Source organism: Cavia porcellus, unplaced genomic scaffold (genome assembly GCF_034190915.1).
Source record: "Cavia porcellus strain 051 isolate PalLab524CR breed Dunkin Hartley unplaced genomic scaffold, mCavPor4.1 scaffold_4, whole genome shotgun sequence".
Taxonomy (NCBI): Eukaryota; Metazoa; Chordata; class Mammalia; order Rodentia; family Caviidae; genus Cavia; species Cavia porcellus.
Genome location: NW_026947487.1, coordinates 69,611,160 through 69,629,504, shown reverse-complemented (window position 1 = coordinate 69,629,504; position 18,345 = coordinate 69,611,160).

Below are 18,345 nucleotides of genomic sequence, written 5' to 3'. Positions count from 1 at the left end.
AAAGAGTTGCTGGCCCAGACCGGACACTTTAACCAGGAAAAGCCTCAGCCAAGTTAGGGGGCTCCTGCCTCCCCCACCCCTATAGATTTACCTGTAACCCTATACCCCCATCCCTAAGAACCTGTCCCTGGCGCCAAACGTGTGCCAATGAAATACCTGTGCATCCCTAATGCCCCTTGGGGTCCACCCCAGACAGAGGCTACTTATGGGCCTCACTCCACGTGTTCGACAGAAGAAGAAAGGGAGAGTGTGTTCCAGAGAGAGACCAGCGGCCCTGGGGTGGAGATGTTGCGCCCCGGGGCCAGAAGGGTCTCTCCCCGCATTCCCAAAATAAAGGTTACTTATATTTTATATTTCTTATCTTTGCACCCACCGCCGCCCACTCCTTCCTCTCCTTCCACGGACCTCTTTCCCTCCCTTCCCCTCTTCCTCTACTCTTCTCAGACCTAACACTGGCCTCTTCTTTTTGTCTCTTAGGTTGCTTGCTCTAGAGGAAGTCAGCTGTCACATGCTGAGAATATCTATGAAGGCTTACAAAAATGTTCTCATGTTGAAGGAACTGAAGCCTTTTGCCAAGAGCAGGAGAGGAACTGAGGCTTCTTGTCCAAAGCCACAAGAGTGAACCATCCTGGAAGAGGCTCTTTCCTGCCCCACCCAGCTGAGCTAGGCCCAATACCTCACTCAGAGAGACTGTAACCATGCTCAGTGCACTAAGCCACTACGTTGTGAATAGTTTGCTCTAAATGACTAAGAAAGATTTGGGTGACACATATGTAGAGCATTACCATACAAGCACCTAAAGTTGTACTGCTTTGGAACTGATAATGGGTAGAAGCCATAGTGGTTTTCCTTGAGCACACTATTAGTATGGCGATGGCTCAGCAGAGGATTTAAGAGATGTGAGAAAAAATGTTACTGGAAATTAGACATAAAAGGTTCAGTAGCAGAAAGCCTACAGTAATGTGGAAGGTCCTTGCTACTTATAATAAAAATCTGAGAGGAGACAGAATCTACACCACAGACTATTAGAAAGGATTCATGAGAAGTGTAGCATCCCTCTCCACAGGAACAAGCAGACCTGCATCCCTGCCAGCCATGCAAGGACATGACTGTGGTGGATTAGCTAATGATCAACTTGTAACACCTAACTGAGCTGAATCAGCTGGTGCTGGGTGTGGAGGGCCCACCTGAGGACTGCTGAAAACAACATAAAAAAGAGAACTGAAAGGGAAGATGGTGTGCTGTTGATTCTCCTGGAGAAGCTTATCAGATGATTTTCCTGATATGAACTCAGCTATTCTCATTGTCAGAGGAACTCAGGTCTTCACTGTGGCTGAGAACAGCTGTGGTTCTTTTCAGAGGAGCTCTTGTCCTACCTTCAGTGTCACTTCCTGGATCTAGTGCAGATCCCTCAGCCTGCTGGCACAGATCTTTCATCCCACTGGCACAGACTTTCTAGTTTCCACCACTGTCCTTTGAGCCTTCCCAGCACAGATCCTTAATACAGACTTACATCAGACGTTGTTGTAAGCTCTAGACCTCTAGTTGGATTCATGGAGGACACTGCCATAGGATCTAGGTCTTCAACTGGACCTGTGCAGGACATGCTGTGGGATCTAGGCCCTCAGCTAGACTCTTTGGGTTTCTAGTGTGTAGAAAGATCTCCCACATTCTTTTGCACTTGACTGTGGGTGAATATTATCAGACAATCCTATAGTGTATGTTCTGTATTAAATCTTTTCCATTGTAAACCCTGATTATAACAATGACCATCCACCAACTCTAAGCTGGCTCTTCATTTTGTTTCTCCTTGGCATAGGGCAGCAGGAGTGCTGACTAGCCTACCTACCTGATTACAGATGAAGGCAATGCCCAGGAAGAAAAAGTAAGCCTGGAGAGTTGGCAGATCCAGGGAGGAAGTACAGACCTGGTCAGGGACTTCAGTGACTCTGTATGGCCCTGCTAAAGTGTCCCATGGGTGAGAGACAATCAGGGGAGACCACTAGGGAGAGGCAGTGGGCCAGACATAGACCACCTTGAGAAGTATAAACTCCCACTTAGGAGCATAAGCCCTGCATTCCTAAGGGAGAAACCAAAACCTCCAAGTATTGATTTTAAATTCAACAGTCTGCTTGAATCCCCAGTCTATGGCCTAAATTCAGCAGAGACCACAGAGCTGATGACACTTCCTAAAGACGAGTGGTAGCAAGGATGTGCCACAGCTTGGATGGTAACCATGGTCTAGGTGAACGGACAGACAGGTCTCTGGTGCAGGCAGGGCACCTCAAAATACATAGGCGGAAAAAAACATGACTGGCCAGATCCCAAAGCTGCAGATGATGAAAAGAAACTACTCATTCAAAAACTAAAAAGGATTAGTTTTTTACTCAATCTTTTAAAATTTCTATTTTTTACTTTTCTCTTTACTTTATTAAGAGTTTGGGAGACTAAGGGTATTTGTCTTCTTCTCTCCTTTTTTTGGTATTTTTTTTTTCTCTTTTAGTTTCTGTGATAGTTCACTGATTATGTTGACTTGAATAGGAAACACCCAACTAAATTGGATCAACATAGTGCTGGGTTTGGCTGAGGGGATTTACTGAAGTTAGAAAACCCAACCTGGGTAGACTTGTTGCCTGAATGGAATAAAAGGGAAATGAAAAGGGAAGGTTTGCTTCTGTTTCTTCAGAGGAGTTTCAGTCTCCACCTTCACCTTGGATGTCATCTCTTGGCTTCCAGTGTAGACTCTTCAGCATCCAGCACATACCTTCAGCCTTCCATTGCAGATCCTTTAGCTTCCTGATATGCACTTGCAGGCTATACACTATACTGCTGACCTCCAGACCTTCAACCTTCAACTGGAGTAAAAAGTAACTAAGATAGAATTTGGTACCAGAGGAGTGGGGTCATGTGACTATACCTGGCCATGTGGTTCAAAAGCCTTTGGAAATGGCTTGTGGGCAGTTTGGAAAGGTTTGGAGATGTCACCTGAATGCATAGAACTGAACAGCTTAGGCTATTCTGTAAAGGAGACTCTGGTCAGAGCTCAGGAGACCAGAAAGTATATAGAAAGCCTACTGGTAAAGACTAGACTTGGGAGGTTTCTGCTGGGAAGAAGGACTGCATTGGTTGTTGGACTCCAGTTGATGTAAGTTATGGCTTGGCAGAAAGTTTGTCTTCATTTTGCTCATGTCAAGAGACTTTGCCAGTGACTAAGATTAAGGGAGGTTGACTGATTAATCTGGGAGAAGAAATTTCAAGGCAGTCAAATGTTAAGGGAGTGGTATGGCTATTGTTGGGGGGTTTTAGCCAGATTTATGTAGCAAATCAAGAGCAAAGAGCCCAACAGGATAATTTAAAACACTGTGACTCTGGTCAAAAGGGAAACATCAGTAAAGCTGATTGTAAAGACAGAGCTGAGACTTTGATTGCTGAGAAGGAACAGAGAAATAAAAAAGATGATCAGGTGGCATCAGGGAAGCAGCATGTGTCTATTCTTTGCAGCCTCAAAACTGCAAAAGTGATACACTTTGCTCAAAAGAGAAGGCTTCAGAGAACCATGCACCAGAATGGAGATGGAGGCCACATAGGTTTCAAAATGGTGGCAGCCACATGAGTTTCCAAAATGGCAGGAACCATACCAGGTTCCAGAATAGTGGTAACATAGAGAAGCTTTTCCTCACAGTCAGGTTCACAGAGCCCAGCTATCCAGGCACTCAACCCCTATAGCCAAGAGAGAGAAAAGCCTGGCTATTGCTCCAGCTGGCAGCAAACCTTGGCAGCATTCACATGGTGCTGATTTTAGGTGCAAGGAAAATGCACAAATTCTGAGGGTGAGACAGCTTCCACTCCAATTGTAAAAGGCCTGGCAAGCCAAGCAGTGTGCCCCTGAGAGGGCAATATATAAAGATTTAAAGGTGAGGCCAAAGATGCAATGGAGACCTCTTAAGTCTGGAAAAGACAGGAATATGGATCATTCAAGGAAAGCTGCAAAAACTGACCAAAGGAGGCTTAAGAAAGAAGCTGCTGGAGTTAAAATCCCTGGAAGCACCATTGGGGTGGAATCATCCAAGCCTCTTGCAACCAGAGTGCTTCAAATGCTGAGCATGGAACTCTAGGACTTAATGTCTGCCCTACTGGATGTTGGACTTGTTTTGGTTCCAATACTTTGTATTCCCATTTGTAACTTTTGAAATGGTAATGTTTATCTTGTGCCTTTGCATTTTGGAAACATTTAAACTTGTTGCATTTTTACAGTTAAGAGTTTGCTATAGATCTGGAGACTTGGGACTTGGACTTTTCAGCCATGCTCAAACAGTTAGGACTGTGGCAACTCTTGGAGATGGACTAAATGTCTTCTGTATAAAGGATGTGTATGAGTCTTTGTGGGGACCAGGGGTGCAATCTCATGGTTTATGTCCATGAGTGGCCCCCAAGCCTCATGCAATTATGCAATTGGGATTGGTTAATTGTCTAGTGCTTGGATTGGTGGTGTGAGTGATAGAGGTGGAGCCAGGATATAATATAATGGTGGGAAGAAGGTGTATCTCTCTCTCTCTTGCTCCTTTCTGCTTTGCTATTTGAGGCTGCCATGACCTGCGGCCACCATGAATTGCGGCCATGCCATGTCACCCTTCCTTGGAGCCAACTGATTATGAACTGAAACCTCCAAGAACTGTAAGAAATAAACATTTCCTTCCTTCATTTTGGGTGTCAGGTATTTTGTCCCACAACAAATAAAAAGTAACTCTACAAGCTTTAATTTTGTGACTTGAACAATTATTTCTAAGATGGCAATATGTAATCCATTAACTAATGATTTCCTACTGTTCATTTTTTCTTCTGTAAATCTGTATAACTAGTACCCTTTCACTGTTTTTTTTTTCTTTTCTCCTTAAATAAAAAATTTTTTTAAAAAAGTAACTAAGACACCATCTTTCAAAATTGACAAAAGATAAGACATTTCCATGATAGGCAGCAACTGAAGAAATTGATGACCATCTAAATAGCATTCTAAAAAATTCTCAAGGATATCCTAGAAACAGTGAAGCAAAAGATCAAACCAACAATAACAAAAGATCAAACAATAAATACTATGGTCAGGATGAATAGTTAAGAAGAAGGAAAACCAACAGAAAAATAAGACAATGAAAGGAATAAGTCAATATCTATCAGTAATAACTCTTAATGTGAATGATCTCAATTCCCCAAACAAAAGACACAGGTTGACAAAACAGATCATGAAACAAATCCAATGGTAAGTTCTACACAAGAAACATTTAACCTCCAAAGAAACTCACAGACAAAAAAGCACAAAGGATGATAAACAACATTCCATGCAGTGGGAAACAAAGCAAGGATAGCTATCCTATGTTCAGACAAAGTAGACTCCAAGCCAAAACTGATTTTTTTTTTCTTTTTATCGGTACCAGGGATCAAACTCACGACTGCCTGCTTGCAAGCAGGCGCTTATGCCACTGAGCTAAATCCCCAGCCCCTAAAACTGATTTTTAAAAAAGGCAAAGATCACTATATATTCAAAGCAGATTAGGCTGATGTAAGGACAAGATCGCAGATATTGAAGACAGGCTTGCAGGTATATTGATATACCCAGCAAAACTATCAAAATCAATGGAGAAATAAAATATTTCTATGACAAAGAACATCTGAGGAAATTTACCAAATCAGCGCTCCAAAATGTTCTGAAGAACATTCTAAAAAGAGGTAATAAGGACTACAGATCCATGAATTCAAACAGAAGGAATCCACCAGGGAAGACAAACAATTAGAGGGAGAAAAAAGGAGGAGAGCCCAAAACAAGAAACTAATATAACAAGAATAAGTCAATAAGTATCAGTTATAACTGAAAGGGTTTTGGCCCAGACAGGCCACTGTAACCAGGAAAACCTCAACCGGAAGCAGGAAGCCCTATCTCCCCTGCCCCTAGGAAGTTACCTGTGATGCCATCTTCCCACCCCTGGAAATTTACATATGGCGCCAAACCTAGGACCAATGGGCTACCTGTGCATCCCTAATGCCCGCGTTAGGTTCCACCCCAAACCGAGGCTATTTACAGGTCCCCACACCACGTGTCCGCTGGAGAGATCGCCGAACGCCAGCGGTGGGGGTGCCGGTCATCTCTCTCCGTGTTCTCAGAATAAAGGCCGCTTTTTATTTTATACTTCTCATCTTTTGGAAATATTTTTCGTCTTTTGGAAACAATCCTAGCAATAACCATCAATGTTAATGGTCTTAATTCCCTAAGCAAAAAACACAGACTAGAATAATGAATCAAGAATCAAGATTCATAATATGCTATATACAAGGAACACATTTAATTCGAAAAGAAACTCATAGACTGAAAGTCAAAGGATAGAATCCAATAGTCTTTGTGACAGGAACTCAGAAAAAAGCAGAGGTATCTATTCTATTCACAGACAAAGTCAATTTCAAGCCAAGACTGATTAAGAGAGATTAAAGTCACTACCTTCTCATAAAGGGAACAATCCAAGAGGAAGAGATAACAATCACAAATATATATGTAACGAATACCAGTATAGCCAACTATATAAAATAATTACTAACACATCGAAAATCAAATAAACTCTAATACAATTGTATTGGGAGACCTCAATAACCCAATGTCACAAAAAGACAGATCAACAAGACAAAAAATCTATAATGAAATATTAAAACTAAATCAAACTTCTGAACAAATGGACTTAGCTAATGTCTATAGAGTGCTCCACCCCACAACATCAAAATATACAGTCTTCTCTGCTGCACACAGGACATTCTCCAAAATACACCATATACTGGCTCATAGAATATGTTTAAGTAAATGTAAAGGTATTTAAATTATCCCAGGCATACTATCATACTACAGTACAGTGAAATTGGAAATCCACGCCAAAGGAAACCACAAGAACTTTATAAACACATGGAAATTAAAGCACCCTACCGAACAACCAATGGATCACAGATTAAAGAAGAAATTAGAAAGTTTTTAGAGTTGAATGATGACAACAATACAATACACCAAACTTGTAGAACACAATGAGGAAAATTTATAGCAGTAAATAGTCATATCAGGAAAACAGAGCAAGCACATATAAACAACTTAATGTTGAACCTCAAACTTCTAGAAAAAGATGCAGGTTAAGCTGAAAGCTTGTACAAGGGAGGAAATTATAAAGATCAGAGCAGAAATTAACACACTGGAGACCAAAAAAGTAATACAAAGAATCAATGAATCAAAGAGTTGGTTCTCTGAAAGATTAAAATTGATAAGGCCTCAGTCAACCATATCAAATCAAGGAAAGAAAAGACTCAAATCAAAGCTTTTAGGAATGAAAAGGGTGAAATCAAAACAGAGCCTGCAGAAATTCAGAAAATCATCTATACCTACTTTGAAAAGTTGTATTCTAATAAATGAAAAATAGAAAAGTGGACATGTTCGTAGATACATATGAATTACTAAACCTGAATCAAACTTCTAAATAACCCAGTATCAACAAATGAAATTGATGATATAATTAAAAGCCTATCACCAAATAAAACACCAGGCAGGCCCTGACAGCTCACTGCTGAATTCTACACAAAATTTAGAGAAGACTAACATCATTACTTCTCAAACTCTTTAATGAAATTATAAAGAAAGTGATATTTCCAAATACATTCCTGGAAGCAAGTACTACTCTGATACCAAAACCAGAGAAGGACCCAATTCAGAAAGAGAATTACAGGCCAATTTCCCTAATGAATACTGATGCAAAAATCCTCAATAAGATCTGGCAAACAGACTGCAGCAAATTGTCAAGAAGACTGTACCCTATGATCAAGTGGGATTCATCCCAGTGATGCAGCAATGTTATAACACATGTAAATCCATAAATGTAATACATCATATAACAAAGCCAAGGAAAAAAATATGATTATCCCAATAGATGCAGAAAAAGCTTCTGACAAAGTCCATCACCCATTCATGATTTAAAAAAAAACCCTATAGAATATTAGAATAGATGGTCTTTATCTCAATCTAATAAAGGCCATCTATCACAAACCAAAAATCAACATCATACTAAATGGACAAAACTGAAAGCTTTCACCCTAAAATCAAGAACAAGACAAGGATGTCCACTGTCTCCACTCTTATTCAACATAGTCTTGGAAAATAGCTGGAGTGATTAGACAAGAAAAAGAAATAAAAGGAATAAAGATAGGAAAGGGAGAAGTTAAACTATCATTATTTGCAGATAACATGATACTCTTAGAAGACCCCCAAAACTCCACCAAAAGACTCCTAGATTTAATAGGCATATTCAGTAACGTAGCTGCTTACAAAATCAACAATCAAAAATCAATAGCCGTCTTGTACACAAATAATAAACTCACTAAGAGAAATCTGGAAAACACCTTTTACCATAGTATACCTTTTACCATAGTATCCAAAAAGTGAAATACCTAGGAATCAATCTAACAAAAGATGTAAAAGATTTTTACATTGAAAACTACAGTACTCTGAAAGAAGAGATTGAAGAAGATATTAGAAATGGAGAGATATCCTATGCTCTTGGGTAGGAAGAACCACTATAGTGAAAATGGCCATACTTCTAAAACTGTTATACAGCTTCAATGCAATCCCAATCAAAATTCTAATAGCATATTTCACAGAATTAGAGAAAGGAATCTGAAATTTCATCAGGAACCATAAGAGACCAAGCATAGCAAAGGCAATCCTGGTAAACAAAGACAAGACAGGGGACATCACAATCCCTGATCTGAAATTATACTATAAGGCTACTGTGATAAAACAAAAACAAAAACAATGTGTTTCTGACAAAACAGACCCAAAGATCAATGGACCTGATTAGAAGATACAGAAACAACTCGAGACACACTAAGCCACCTTATCTTTGACAAAGCTGCCAAACATATTCACTGGAAGAAAGATAGCCTCATTAATAAATGATGCTGGAAAAATTGATTCTACACACACAAAAATGAAAACTGGACTCATATCTTTCACCATGTACTAAGCTAAAATCAGAATGGATCAAAGAGCTTAACATTAAAACAGAAACATTAAATCTGCTGGAAGATAAAAAGTAGCTAAAACTCTTGAAGACACTGGTGTAAGCAGACTTTATAAACAAAACCCAGATTGCATAGGAGCTATCCCAAACAATCAACAACTGGGATCTCACCCTATTGAAAGGTTTTGCACAGCAAGAGAAATCACCAACAGAGTCAAGAGACAACATGTAACTTGGGAGAAAATGTTTTCAGGCTGTACCTCAGACAAAGAATTACTTTTGAGAACATATAAAGAACTCAAAAAATCAGTCCTCACAGATTTAAAGACCCAAAAATGGGCATCTGAGATGAATACATACTTCTCAGATGAAGATATACGAACAGCAAATATATGAAAAAAATTTTCACACTGCTGGTCATTGAAGAGATGCAAATTAAAACACTGAGATTTTATCTCACCCCAGAAAGAACAGCTATTATCAAGAAATCAACCAATAATAAATGCTAGAGGGGCTGTGGGGGAAAAGGAACCTTTCTTCACTGTTGGTAGGAATGCAGACTGGTGCAACCACTGTGGAAATCAGTGTGGAGATTCCTCAAAAAACTAGGACTAGAAGTCCCATTTGACCCAGCTATTCCCCTTCTGGGTATCTTCCCAAAAGAATTAAAAACATCACAACAGTGATATATGTGCACCCAGTTTTATAGCAGCACAATTGGTAATAGCCAGGTCTTGGAAACAACCTAAAAGCCCATCCACTGAGGAATGGATAAAAAAGATGAAGTGTTTTGATACAATGGAGTACTACTCAGCTATAAAGTATAAACTGTATAGTTTTATAGTTAAGTGAATGCAACTGGAGAAAATATCCATTAGTGCAATAAATAAGACACATGTGTAAACATCATATTGTCTCATTAGTATAAGAAGCTGAAAGAAACAACACATGTATATGTGTATATATCTGCATAAGTATATTAAAAAGTTAAGTTAGCTATATGCCTGATTTCTTTGAGTTCACTGAAGAGAATGATTTATGTCTCTATTGTTCAGAGAAAAAAAAGTTAAGTACTTCACAACCTGTACACCAATAAATTGAAAAATATGAAAGAAATGGACAGATTCCTAGATACATATGAATTACCAAACTGATCCCACAATTCATAATAGCTAAATCATGGAAGATGCCTATATGTCCATCAACAAATGAATGGATTAAAAAATATAGTGTTTACACACAATGGAGTACTACTCTGCCATAAAGATACTGGAATCATTCATAGGAAAATGAATGTACCTTGATACCATGTTACATGAAATAAATCAGACACACAAGCTTAGAATCACATGGATTATCTTGTATGAGGAGCCCAAATTATAAAGAACAAAACAAAGATAAATCACAAGTTAGAATACCATTCATAAACAAAAGATTGCCTAACTTTAAACTAGTAACACTATGTTGACATGGTTGTAGGAAAAAAAACAAACTTGTGTCAGTGGGAATATGTAACTCTGCATTTCCTACAAAGCTGAAAAATCAACAGATCTAGGGGAGAGGAACAGAGTGGGGAGAAAAAAAGATGATGAGAAAACAAAGAAAAATGGAAACAAAGCTTTTGAGAATAAGGAGGGAGAAGGGAGTTTAAGGGAGGGTAGAGGAAGGGTGGGGGGAGAAGCAAGTTGTACAAATTTGCAGGTATAAATTCTGTATGAGCGTGATCATTATAGATGTACCAATAAACATATGTACATTTTTTTGTACCAGGAATTGAACTCATGACCTCACACTTAACAAGCAGGTGCTGTGCCACTAAGCTATATCCCCAGCCCAACATAATTAATTTTTAAAAAATCACAGACTCTTGAACTCAGACATTCCAATTCTAAGTTTATCTAAGTGTTAGTTTAAAAAGTTTGGCTAGACTACACATCCCAGAAGCCATGTTCAAAGCTGTTTAGTGCAACAAAGTTTCTAGCCAGCAGAAACAGTAGATACATTCTGCTTTTTGGCAGGAAATGATGACTATAAATATGTAAATAATGGATATCATACAATTAAAATAAAAGGATCATTACTCAAAAGTGTAATGTTATTATATATTAAAGAATATATACAACGATATTGTGTTATGTAAGATTTTAAGAAACAAATTAATGCTCAGGCCAAGCATGGTGATACATGCCTGTAAGGCAGCTGAGGCAGGAGGATTGCCGCAAATTCAAAGCCAGGCTGCGCTACATAGTTCAAGGTCAGTCTGGACTACACAGCGGGAGACCCTGTCTCAAAACAAAACAAAACAAGACCAGACCAGACCAAACCCAACCCAACCCAAATTAATGCTGTGTACAACATACATACATATATAAAAATGTAGAGAAAAATACCTCTAAGTATGACAGACATTAACTTCAAGATAGTGGTTATCACCAAAAAGGGAAGAGAAATGGCTGGGTGGGGCCTTAATTATGCTCTTAATGTTCCCATTCTTGAAAAAGAATTATATGGCATAAGTATATCGACATTGAATAAAACTGGTAGATTAATAGATGCTTTACTTTCTATATTTCTAGTCACAAATTATAAAATATTTAAGAATTTTAGAGGAAGATTTCAAGTGTTCTTCAAACAAGAACTTGTGTTGAATACTATCACTTGGTTTAGCTTTCATCTAATTCTTTTAAACTTCCTCTTTTGTAAATTTCCCAGAATTATAGTTCCCATTTTGTATACACGTATACATACGCACAATAATAAATCAGATTCTGATGTTAGGGGTTTTTTTGCTGTGTTTCATGTCGTATGGGGAATTGAACCCATAGCCTTTGTATGCTGGAAAACTAATTTAAATATTAGAAATAGCAAACTGCCTTTTGCTAAAAAAGGAACTGGAAGTTTTTTAATTTATAAAAAATGAGTAACATAAATTATAAACAATATTACAAAATCTTTAAAATGTAAAGAAAACCACTCAGCTATATTCCCACTATCTAAACCCAGCAATTATTTTCATATGCACATTTATAAAATTGTAAGCTGTAAGCACCATGATTGTATGCATATACCTCAAAGAAAAACTCTGCCACTTAAACTGTCACTGCAATGGTTATCAGAATTTTAAAATAAATATGCACTGAAAGAACTCTGATAAGTTGTCTGTCACAGATATTTAAAAGTCACATATCTGCCAGGGACAGTGTTTCATGACTGCAATTCCAGCACTGAAGGACGCTGAGGCAGCACAATTGCAGGTTCAAGTCCAATTTGTGCAACTTGGCAAGACCTTGCCTCAAAACATAAAAAGAGCTGGGAATGTAATTTTATGTGTTAATTACTTTTGTTGTCTCTGAGATACAGTACCCAAAGTTAAAGAAGAAAAGGTTTATTTTCCCTCATAGTTTGTAGAGCTTTCAGTTCATAGTCAGTTGGTTCCAAGGCAAGAGGGCATAGCAGAGGGACATGGCACAGAAATAGTCCGTGGCAGGACAGGCAGAAGGCAGCAAATAGCCTGCCTGCCTTCCTTTCCCCTTACATTCCATCAGGCTGCAAGCCTACTGGTTGCTGCCACACACCCAGGATGGGACTTCCTACTATGCAAACCCGTAACTATGCTAAACAAATCAGTGGATTAATTTAGTTATCATACACCCTTAATCTATATTCGTACATCCTAAATCCAGCCACCTCAGAACAGCTCACTGCTGAGTATGTGAGGCTCTGCAGGGACATCTAGATGTAAGTCCTAACAAGCTCAGGGTTGCCACAAAATACAAAAAACAACCTCCAAAACATATTTATTCATGTTTTTTAAAAATATAAAATTGCTTAGGTTTCTTTGCATTCAGAATTCTCTTCTGAATTACCAGTGACATAGACATCCAGCGTTTCCACACTATATAAATCTTCTGTGCCATTAAGAACTCTGGTAGTCTACAGTTCTTTCTTCCTCCTTTTCCTCCTCCTCCTCCTCTTCTTTCTCCTTTTCCCTCTTCTCTTTTGTACTTCAGTAATTCTTAAAAGAGTTCTTCTCCACTAAAAGGGGCTTCCAAAGTGATATTGGTAATGTTTTTTGTTTTGCTTTTTTTTTCTTAAAATCTGGTGCTGAATACTAGGGTGCATTCACTTAGTGCACTTTTATATGTCTATGTTGTATATCAACACAAACTTTAAAATTTTAGAAATATGTTCCATTTTTTTTCCTGGAATTTTGTCACCGGCCACTAACTCTCATTCTGTAAGTTTCAATACTGGACCTTGCTTGCTCTTATCAGATGCCAACTGAAGATTTCAGATAGTTTGCAAATGTGCAGGCAAAGACAGCTATGATAACACTGTCATCTGGAAGCAGAAACTTTCAAATACATCCCAATGTCCAAAAAAAATATTTTTTTTACAATCAGTTCATATCTTCTTATATTCTGCATTTAAAACAGCATAATGTTTTCTGCATTGCTCTAGGGCTTTATATTTTAAAATAACTTCTATCAGAATTTTTTTTTCTTGTTTTTTGAGACAGGGTCCCACTATGCAGTTTAGGCTTGTCTTTGTAGCTCAGGCTGGTCTTGAACCTGTTAACTATATTCCTGCCGCAGCTTCCTGAGTGCTTGGATTACAGACGTGTACCACCATGACTAACTCAAAATGATTATTAATAAGATTTGAAAGGGGCTAGGGATTTAGCTCAGCAGCATAAGCATCTGCCTTGCAAGCGTGTAGTTGTGAGTTCGGTACCAATTAAAAAAAAATTTGAATATTTTACCTAACAAGTACATCCTGAGTTGCTTAAATATTCTCATATTTTTGGCCTATTTTTGCCATTGAAAATATTTACTGCTACTGCAGTAAATATTTCCCTACAGACAGCTTGTGGTAGATATTGCTAGTAGTCCATTGAAAATCCACCATACCCTTTTGTTGCTAACAAAAGCCCAGTTCTGTTGACATGATTATGGTGCAGCATATCGAGGTCAACAATATCATTTTCTCCTTTCTGGTTTCTCTTGTGGTAGAGTGGCAACAGAACCCATTTCTGGCACATGAGATCTGAAGGCAGGGTGAAAGACGGATTCCCTATGTCCTCCCCTGGCTCTTCCATTCACTCTCTACCTTAGAGGCCATAAAATGGCAGTTTTCTGCCATGCTCTTTCACCATACTGTCTCTGCTTTGAAGCCAGCCGAACATGGACTGAACCTCTCAAAACCGTGAGACAAATGTAATTCCCGTTCCTTCAAGTTGTAGATGTTGGGTATTTTGTATTTTACCTTTTCATCTGTGTCAGATTCAGCATTATACTGCAGAGTCCGGCTACATCACGCTGAGAATGACAGCACAAAAGGAGTCCACAGCCCTGATTGATCATTCTGCAGCTGAACCCAGGGTATCAACTGTTCATCCTCTTCAGACTCAGGTGCAACCAAATCAAACTTACTGAGTAGTTTTAAATGCATATTGTTACTCACAGTGAAACATGACCACAAACACTTGCCATATTTTAGGTCCTTTTCCAGATTCTCAGGAGTGGGTTTGAAGCAAAGGTTATGATTATTTTTTAGGTTCCTGATACATATTACAAATCACTTCTCTTAAAAAACCTGTGCAATCAGGTATTACTGGCTAGAGACTGGGGACAGTATCAAACAGATAAAACAAACAACTCAGGAGCATTTTTAAATCAGTCCTTGCCTCAGTTTAAGGTACCTTTCCAGGGCTGGAATGGATGGAACTCAGTGGTAGAACACATAGCTAACATATTTGAGGCTCTGGGTTTAATCCCAAGCATGACAAGAAAAAAAAAAAAAAAAAAAAAAAAAAAAAAAAAAAAAAGAGAGAGGGAGAGAAGAGAAGGAAGAAGAAACAAGAGGGGAAGAAGAAAAGAGGTTTCTCTTCTAATTACAGAGAAATTTTACCAGAGACTCTCAGGACACATTCTTTACCTTAAACTTATCCTCACATGACATCAATAAAAATATATACACTGTAAAAAGATTTAAAAAGTAAAAAGAAAATCTACACATAATCTCAACACCAAAAACTATTTAAATCTCACACATTTCTCCTTTGCAAACTTCTATTTCTTTTGACTTTTATTATCTCCCATTTTCTACTGAATACATGTTCAATACATGTTAATGTTTACATTTTAATTTGTCCATGCATTTCCCACTATAAGCCTTTTTAAAAATATATTTAATGTTATTTGCAAGATTGTGAATTGAACTCAGGGCACTTGCATTCAGCTACAGCCTTTTTTTCTTTCTTTTAAAGACAGGGCCTTCACCTTTGGTGACTGTTTTTACAGTCCTTTATTCCTTTTCTGTTTAGTTTTGTTTTTTGAAAACAGGGTTTCATTATATAGTTTAGGCTGGCTGTGAACTTAACGGCAATTCTCCTGCCTCAGCTTGAGTGCTGGGATTACAGGCATGTGGCACCATCTCCTGAATTCCTTTTTAAATTTTGAGACAGGGTCTCATCAAATAGCTACACTGCCCAGGCTGGGCTCAAACTTGTTGAATGCCTTAGCCTCCTAGAGTGCTGAGATTACACCCAGATCCCAATGTAAACATTTAAATGGCTGCACAATACTCTACCATGTGAATATATCATGCTTTTATCTAACCATTTCTATGCTGCAATTAGAATGGCAACATAAAAGAATATGCAGAAAGAAGAAAACCACATTAAAAGTGCTTATATAATTATAAACTAGCTCTAATTAATCTGTGCTCTCTGCTTTTGTTTGCATTTTTATGCAAGTGCAGAGAGAAGACTACAATGAGGTTATTTCCACAGCTTTGACATTGTGAGAAAAAGCTCCAAGCAACTGCCTTACCTTATATTCAAGATCTTCCTTAAATCTCAAAAAATGTATTTTAAAAATATATGACCAACAGACGAAAGGATGCCAGTTGGTAGAACTACAGCACCTAATAAAAGTTTAAAGAGAGCCAGGAATGGTGGTACACTCCTGCAATCCCAGCACTCAAAAGGCTGAGGTAGGATAGCTTGGGCTACCTGGCAGGACTCTGTCTCAAAAAAAAAAGTTTAAAGAGTCTTCTCATTAAACATTCGAGTTAAAATAGAACTACAATGTAATACCTTACATATGTTATAAGCTTTTAAAGAATTAGAATATAAATAATCCCTATTAACCATAACCTTAAAAATTACACCAACTCCTAAACCATAACTTAATTCAGGAATATATTTTCTACCATTATGCTGCCCAACGTAAGTATCAGTTTGTTAGAAAACATTTCATTCCCCTGGCAGCTGAACTGTCCCTTCCTCAGGATTCTCTCAGCCCTGTGCTGTGCTTCTCAAACGTTTTGTTTTTACAAACGTTTTGTTTTCTGGGATTGACCCCAGGTCTGACCCATGCTTGGCAAGTATTCTACACTGAGCTATATTCCTACTTGTTTTTTTCCAAACTGACAGAAATTAATTTGTTTATGGTACACAGTGTGATGTTTGGTGTCACCTCACATATTGTTACTGGGTGGCTGTCTTTCTGAGAGTCTCTAAGCTGCCCACATCAGAGTCCTTTGCCTCTGCAACCCAGAAGCAGGGAGGGCTCGGCACACAGCATACACTGGGATAGCTCACTTTGCCTAAAAGTTGAATTCAAGGAATGAAACAAATTATTTGTAATAACTGTACTTGTTGCTCCATTTTAAATAAATTTTTAAAATAACGTAATAGAAATCTAACCTTTAATGAGAACTTTGCTGAATGCTTACTTTGTGGCAGATAATGTGCTAAGTGATAATAAACACTGATTCTTAGCCAGATATGGTGATGCCTGCCTGTAATTTCAGCACTGGGGCGGGGGTGGGGGGGGTGGGGCTGAGGCAGGAAGACTGTCAGGAATTGTAGGCCAGCCTGGGCTATGTATAATCAGTCCCTATCTCAAAACAAAAAACAAAAGTAAAAACATACAAAATAACAACAACCCTCCCCACACAAAACACATTAATTCTTAAACCAAACAGGGAGACACGTGGTACATTTACAGACAAACTGTAATGGATTAAATCACACGGTCGAACATTTGCTGAGCCCCTATACATTAGATCAGACAATGAGCTAGCATTGCGGAAACAGCAAAGAACAGGACTTAAATGCTGCCTGATGTGAAGTTTATTTACATATATATCAACATTCTGGGTTCACAGAACACACTTTAATATAGTGAGTTTATACCTCAAATGGACCCATTCTTGGTACTAACAAAAATTTAAGACTAAAAAATTCAAGTTCAAAATTTGATGACTTCAAGGTTAAAGTCGCTCTATAGTGTCATTTGACTTTTGCTGGTTTCACTCAACCCATGAGGCTCTGTTCTTCAAATTAAAAGAAAATGTCTCAAGATTAAAAACTACAAAAGGAATTGGAAATAGACTATGGGAGGCTGATGGACAGGATCACAAATTCAAGGCAGATTGAACCACTTAGTGAGACTGTCTCAAAAAAAAAAAAAAAAAAAAAAAAAAGCAGGGGATGTAGCTTAGTGTGAAAACCCTGAGTTCCTTCTCTGATGGAGTCAGAATACAGGAAGCACTTTGCTTTCTTGGTATGTAAGTGAAGTGGAAAAACCCAGGCAAAGGATGAAGCTTCCAAGTATCACTGCATCACACACATCACATCACATCACACCACACATATCACATCACATAGTTGGCTCCTATCTACTATGTTGCTATATATTTTACTCACTTTTTAGATTCAGACACATGAGTTGACATGCAGTGTAAGCATGAAGAAAGAAAAAAGGAAGACAGGAAGAGGGAAAGGGGAGGGGAGAAAAAAGAGTTTTAGGTTTCAAATATGCGAACTTGCATTGGGCATTTCCTGTGAAGCAATCAAATGACTGAGGATTAAGTCTGTCTGTAATAACATAACAGTAATTGGGGGCACTACAGGAGGCAGAGGGATGTCAACAAAATTTCATTTACAAAAAACTGAAACTGAACTCAAAGTGAACAGAAAAAAATGCAGAAAGGAATAAGAAAAGTAATTTTTTTTCCTAGTACCGGGGATCGAACTCACGACTGGGCGCTTGTAAGGCAGGCATTTATGCCACTGAGCTAAATCCCCAGCCCAAGAAAAATAATTTTAAAAGCAGTTTTCTAGTTCTGAGGGGCAGGAAACTACTCATTTATTTCAAGAAACTGAGTTTTTTTTTTTTTTCATCTAACACAAGATTAAGAAATCTGGGGCAAAGGGCACCAAATTACTTCTAAATACAACAACTTCACACAAAGAGAAAATCTAAAACCTGCTCAGGTTTATCTGGCAAACACAAGAGGAACT